The following is a 7,124-nucleotide window of genomic DNA, read 5'->3' on the forward strand; positions in this document are numbered from 1 at the left end:
TGTCATTCTTAATTTAGATAAAGGTCCACACACCAGACCTCTTCCCACGTGCGGATCTCTCCTCGACGTTTCCACGAAAGGTTTAGGGATGCTTGCAACGATCGTCGGCCGGTCGCAGTATCTATATCTTTATGATCGAGGTACTGATGCCAAGCCCCTACCACCACCACCCCCCAGCGAGCGCTCTGCGCCTGGGTGAGTGGGTGCCTTCTCCGATTGAATGTTAAAGAGCCAGGATGTACTAAAGACGCCACTGATCGTGGGATTGAATAACCGAGGGGGGGGGCTAACATCCGTACTGGCATCACAGCACGCAACAGAAAGCCCTTTGAACGCTTGCTTGATGAAACTCCTGGGTCTGATTATTTGATGGGGTGGGTGAAAAATGCATTCGTGGGCACCTCTTTGACTGTGCCGTGCGTCTGCCGCAGTGCCTCTCTCGGTCTAAGTCGGTGCTGTTTTCAGTGAAATAAGTGTGCCAGGGTTTAGTCGGAGAAAACGGCCCCACAGATGCCCCCTCCCCCCCTCCTCCCACATTCGGTAGTGAGCAGGTGGCTCCGGTGACGCTGAGCGGGGATGACAAACGGGACGCGACAACGGGAGCGCAGAGGAGCCTCCGAGCTCTGCTCCCGTCTCTCTTATTTTCTACCCATCTGTTGAGCATGCATTGTGAGCGCTCTCTTCGCTCTCCACCTCAAACCCCGCATTTCCTGCCATTGGATCCTCTTTAATTTATGGAGTGTAGCACACGTGTTAGCGGCGATCTCGATTATTTTGCTTCCCCAAGTCGCCATCTGTGCGCCGTGTTAAACAATTCCCTCCATTGTTTTTTTGTTTTGTTTTGTTTTTTACTTTTCCCCCCACTGAACCGAGACAAACTCTTGCTACGGCAGCCGGTGGGTGAACTGGTACATGCTACTTAACAGCGACAATGATTCATGTCTCTTTGGTTCTTGGCATCATTTAGAATCTGGATTAACAGGTCAGACATAGCCAGCAGTATCTCTGTCTTTCTGCTATGGGAGTTTGGTAATCATGTAATGGATTTGTTAGCGCAGGGAATCACTCTAAAAACTTTACAGTAGGGGATACTGGATCTTCATTTGAAGAACCGTGTATGCTGCTGCTCTGCTTCCACCCTGTAAGTAGAGAGCAGTAAATAAGCACAAACTAGCTTCTTGTTTAATTTAAAGTCATTGCTTTTTTACTGCTACAATTGGTTATGGCTGATGTTGTCACCAATGGCAGTAGTAGGGCTGCTTTTAACCCAGATGAGCAACTCACAAATCATGGTTGATGCCCATCCTTTTTTTTAAACCCCAGCTGGTTAGAGGATAGAAGGAGGATAGCAAAGCCAAACCTTCTAAACCTGCTTATATTTATTAAATTTGTTGGGGTTTTTTTCCACTGAGCACCATAAAATTTCCATATGAGTAGTTTCCAGCAGTCCCACTGTATGGTAATCTGGATTAAGTGAATAAATGGCTGATAGAAGATGTTCATAACAGTCCCAGCCTCTCAAGCTGAATAAAAAAAAAATCATAACTTGAGCCAATTTCCAATTTAAGATTTTTCATTGGGAGCTCTATTATTCGTGGCAAAAGAGTTGGCAGTTCGTCTTGTAATCGGAAGGTTGCCGGTTCGAGCCCTGGCTCTGACAGTCTTGGTCGTTGTGTCCTTAGGCAAGACACTTCACCCACTCCCTACTGGTGGTGGTCAGAGGGCCTGGTGGCGCCAGTGTCCAGCAGCCTCGCCTCTGTCAGTGTGCCCCAGGGTGGCTGTGGCTACAATGTAGCTTGCCATCACCAGTGTGTGAATGTGGGTGTGAATGGGTGGATGACTGAATGTAGTGTAAAGCGCTTTGGGGTCCACAGGGACTAAGTAAAGCGCTATACAAATACAGGCCATTTACTTTTGATGGAAACTACAAAACAAGATATTCTTTGGATTATCCAGAGGGATTAAACTTCTGGAAGCAGATGTTGCTGTTTTCATTGTAATCTTTGCATTAGCGTGAGCACCACAACAACAACAATAATGACAACTCCACCCCCAAAGAAACAAACAAAAAAAACCATTAAAACAAGCTGGCAACTCTCTGGGCTGGGAGGAGGCATAACTTTAATCCTGCTCAAATAAAAGTAAAGCCAACCCACTTACCACAGTAGTGACTGATAAAAATACATTTAGAGAGCAGCAGAAATAAGACTGAGAAATGGTTACTTTAGTTAGAGTAAATGTCTGAGGTATATATTGAACTTTAAAGTATGCGGCCATGAAAGAGTTTTATATTCAATCATACCAGTATCTTAGTTTCCTTGGAATCAAAACATATTCTTTACATCAGCACAACCTTTGTGATCATTTAGAATTCAGTGTCTAATTTATCATAAAAGTGCATGAGTTTTTTCCATCTAAAATATTGAGTTTAGTTATGGAAGTTATGCAATAGCCATGATGTGCAGTGTATGCAATGTGCAGAACCTTTTCATGACTGGTTCAGCATCTCTTTGGCATCTCACTGTGTTTTCTAATGTTTTTGAGTTGTGTTGCTCAACAAGCAGCGTCTACACTCAGAGTTTCTCCGTCCCTTGCCAGACTGGTCAAGGCTGCTGCCCATGACAATCTCCAGAGTATCCTCTAGCTCTTTCAGGAAGAGCCTCCTTATGCAGAGCATCATCCAGGCTGGATTTTCCCATTCGTGCCCAGATCCGAAATGAGATCAAGTGTTTCATTCACAACAGCAGTGCAGCATGCTTGCAAATTTTAGCTCAAGCAAGGTGTAAATTGGTTCCCGGGAGGACAGAAATGGGGAATCTGAGAGATAATCACTTGTTGCGAGATTAAGAGTGTGGCTGCAGAAGACTTCTCACTCGAAAAAGGAATGTAAATAATGTAAAGCCTTATAGTTAATATTAGTGAGAAATCATTAGCTTTACATCCTTGGCAATTACCCGTGGAGGGTGCCTTTAAAGCCTTATGGTCAAGCAGCAGAGAAGAAGAACCACTCTTTATTGGAAAATAAAGTTATGAAACGGCCAATTTTGACCAAAGTGCAACAGGGAGGTTAAGCAGAACAGAGAAACGAGACGGCAAGTAATTACCGCGCCATCACTGAATGATCAACCCAGCAGCTGCTGGAAAGGCAACACAAATGACAGCGCGACACATATCAGCTGAAGACGTATGAAAACCACCCAGCTCTGTGGCAGTTTTATAAGACCTGCAAATGTGATACTAATAACATCTTCAATATCCACCCACATGTCATGCACTAATGCTGGCAGCACTAAATCCACCCCCCCCACCTCACCCCAACCCACCTGCCACCCCCCTCATTTTCTCACACGCACACACAGTCACTGCACACTGTAACCTCTCTCTCACCTATCTGTCTCCACGTTTCACGTCTCACTTTTGCTCAAATGACTCGGATAGGCAAGCGTTCAAGAGCATACATCAAAACCAACAAACACACACACAGTATGAAAACTGATGGTGGCACGTCAAGCTGTGTGTGCATGCTGTTTAAATAGTACATATGGACTAGGGGGCCACACGACAGCTTGATCTTTCCTGGATCACTGCACCCTGGCTGAGCCATTGTTCCTCTGACACCCCCCTTACATACACAAACACACGTTCCCTCTCCTGCGCCGGCCTTTCCCTAACGAGCTTCCTGTTCTGTTCTCCTCCTTCCACCATTCCTCCTTATGTTCTAGCCCCATCCATCCATTGTACCGTTTCTCTAATTGACTACCGGGGTCCTTATTACCTCTCTGGATCTGTACAGTTAGGCTGGGATTGATAGAAGAGGACAGCTGTGCCCAGCTTCAAAATTCTATAGCAGTACGGTCATATTCACTTGTTAAGTAACGCACCAATATCCAGGCTGAAGACTTTTTTTAATCGTGCCATGTAGAAACCACTGTCAGCTCCCTGCAAATCAGTCATCATCAGCTCAGGCCATTGCTCAGCAAGGGAGAAAGGGCTAATGAGGAGAAAAAACCCAAGAAATAATCATAAAATGTATAGAATGGGCTCAAGAGTCGGTCGGAGAGATAACCAGAGTAAGTTGCTCAGGAAGAACTGGGGGGAAAAAGGAGATGAAGCAGTCTGCATCTGCTTTCTTTGCCTCCTCGTCCTTCTCCTCCACGTCACACATCGTACACTCCTACTTCGAGTGCTCTGCCATGCTCCATTTGGAGTCACAGATGCCTCTGTCACTGGGGCAGCATTCGTTTGGCGCAGCCCCTGGGTGACTGTGTCAATATTTGTAGTGAGTGCCATTTTGGTTTGGGGCGCCTCTATAAGCATGACTGGGCTTGGGCGAGGCTAAAGCTAAAGGAAAATCAACAGGAAGCCAAAAAGAAAAAAAAGAAAAGAAAAAACAGGCCCTATAGACTCACTACATACAATTAATTAAGCCTTTTGGCAGGGAAAAGCTAAAGGATGGGCCTCCTTGGGAACAGATAGGTAGGTTTGGGTTGGGGGGGGCTGTAAAAAAACCCCAAAACAAATTAATTGCCTTGAATCGCTGAGATAATTCACATCTCTGATTAATATTGATCGCACAAGGGATAAGAAACTGCCACAATACGACCGCAGAGAACAGTTAATTTGCTGAGATTCCGTGTTAGTAACTCTTTGTGCAAAGATGAAAAAGGAATCTTTGCAGGGCAGTGACTGCGCAATTTGAGGTTCTTACTTGGTGCTCATTAAGCTGTGTGTTTGTGACTAACTGCTTCCCAACAGTAATATTTGCCTTTTTATGTAATGTTTTTTTCATAATGTGTGGCCCTTGGGATGGAGAAAGCGCAAGAGCTGGCAGATCGTATTGATTCAGAGCATCTAAAGCTGCAGTTTTATAGCGCTTTACAGGAGGGCCCGCAAGGATTTCCTCAAGTTCATGATTGCTTTTACTCAGCATCATACATCACAAATCTCATATTTTTTTTCCATCCCGACCCACCTCTGCAACCCTGTTACAGCCCTCCATTTGTCTCCCTCTCCTTGTCTTTGCAACATTACCATGCAGACACTTCAACACACCTTCTTTTAACCTTTTACTTACCTGTATTATGTAATGTGAAATGTCTAAGTCACCATTTTTCAAAGAAATGTACACACACACACACACACACACAAAGTGGCTGCCCTTTGCAGCTCACACACAGAGGGGGTCTAGTTCCACTGCGTAACTCAGCGTTCAGAGGGCGCAGACTCCTCTGCCCCAGCACATTGGCCTCATCATCAGCAGAGTGGCTCTCTGTTGCACCCATCCCCCCCTCCGTTCCTGCTCTATACAGGGGAGGATACTTTGTGTTTGCAAGCCAACAAGTCGAATGCTCTGCTCTGCCGGAGCAGAAGAAAAGAGCCTTGGTATTGTGGGATCTGATGTGTTAATGTGTGCCAACCTGCTCTACCTCTGGAGCCACAGCCATACAGTTAATATATTTGTGTCAAGGTGTTGATTTGTACAGAATTTCTTGATGCAAAGAATGCTTCCTATATTTCCTACCTCTTAGTAGCTCAAAGAAATGGTTCTTGAAGTGAGATCTGGGGATCCTCATAGGGCCTCATTAAGTTGCAACTATGGACCAAAATCTGTCCTCAGGTGCTAGCAAACAAATCCAGTCAATGCATTAATGCTGTTAAACTAAGTCCACATATATTATCTGTAAAGTCAAAGTCAATTTAAATGTATGTCACTTTTAACAAAATTAAAATTTAAATGTGTTTCTGTTTTCATGAAAGTTCTGAAATAACTAGACTAAAAAGCTTTAGTGGACATATTTTTGAGCAGCTCCTTGAATCTTTTTTTCCTCTGTAAGGTTCTCCAGCCACAGATTTGAGAACTGCTGTTCCAAAAAAACGGTGATTGAAATCTCTTATCTGAATAGTCATATCTTATAAAATACATTTTTTTTATTTGCTCCTGCTCAGAAAAAAAATCTGACAGACATTCAGCGCTAACACGCTGTGATTTTATACGTTGCCACTTTTCATGTTTCATTAGTCCTGTGCAAGGGCCGTTTGCTGCATGTGTGATTATGCATGAGACGTGTCAGTGCGCATGTGTGCGTCTGTGTGAGTGCACAGAGCACCTCCTCAGGTTCCAGTGGCTTGTCAAAGCTGCAGCTTGTGCATTTTTGGAGGAAGCAAAGTGGACAGGTGGAATTCCAGCCCAGCGGCAAGCTGGATAGACTCACACTGTGACAGGTGTGGGCATTGACAGGGCAGAGTTGCCATGGAGATGATTAGCCGAATCCCAGTGGTATGGACCCATCATCGTGTTTTCCATTCATGTTAAAATGTTAAAATGGAGCCTAATCGAGGGTGATAGTGCGTCTCTTTGTGAGTTTGCAATGCAAAGATAGAGGCATGATTAAGCGAGAGAAAGAGAGAGGAAGAGAACTAATTCTGCTATGATCTAAAAGATATGCACAAGGTGTCCTGTGGTGTTGGTGATGTGCTGCATCAGGTGTATGATAATGGTGAGATCGGTCTTTTACTTCCATCTTATCACAAATGTATGACTGAAAAGATCTCCCCTGGTGCCACATATAAATGCAGTCAACTTTGTTTTGCTTTTGTTTTGTTTTGGGGGGGGTTTATGCGTGAGGTTACTGTGAATGAGCAACTTAATCTAAACCTAACCAAACAGCTTTTGGTACCTTACCTAGCAAGCAACTGCTAAAGTACAAAGCAAGTGAAGACAAAACAGGGCAAGGGTGGAAACACAAAGCTGAACAGAACTTGAACCACAGTCTTCTAGCCGATTCAGCGCTTTCCAACCTCCAGAACCAGACTTTGTCGTTCCTATCTCTTTGCCTCTACGCCTGATGCTGGAGGGCAGCCAATGCATGTCTCTAAGACATATGACAGAGCATAAGTCATATGTCATTAAAGAAAAAAAACTGAGTCGCAAGTGGTGGAATCTTGTGAAAAAGCAATTCTGCAATATAATACAACACCTAAATCTAAACTGTCATCACCGATGTAACATACACAGAAACACCAGCCTTACAGGGAGTGCAGAATTATTAGGCAAATGAGTATTTTGTCCACATCATCCTCTTCATGCATGTTGTCTTACTCCAAGCTGTATAGGCTCGAAAGCC

The 7,124-nt window shown here is 44.4% G+C and overlaps 1 protein-coding gene across 5 annotated transcripts in view; it reads left to right on the forward strand.

The window, feature by feature from the left end:
- The window catches only part of adgrb2 (adhesion G protein-coupled receptor B2), a 249,234-nt gene that overhangs the window by 1,397 nt on the left and 240,713 nt on the right, over positions 1-7,124 (forward strand). The window lies entirely within an intron of this gene.

This window comes from Pundamilia nyererei, unplaced genomic scaffold, assembly GCF_000239375.1.
Source record: "Pundamilia nyererei isolate P.nyererei 1_Seehausen unplaced genomic scaffold, PunNye1.0 scaffold00030, whole genome shotgun sequence".
Classification (NCBI taxonomy): Eukaryota; Metazoa; Chordata; class Actinopteri; order Cichliformes; family Cichlidae; genus Pundamilia; species Pundamilia nyererei.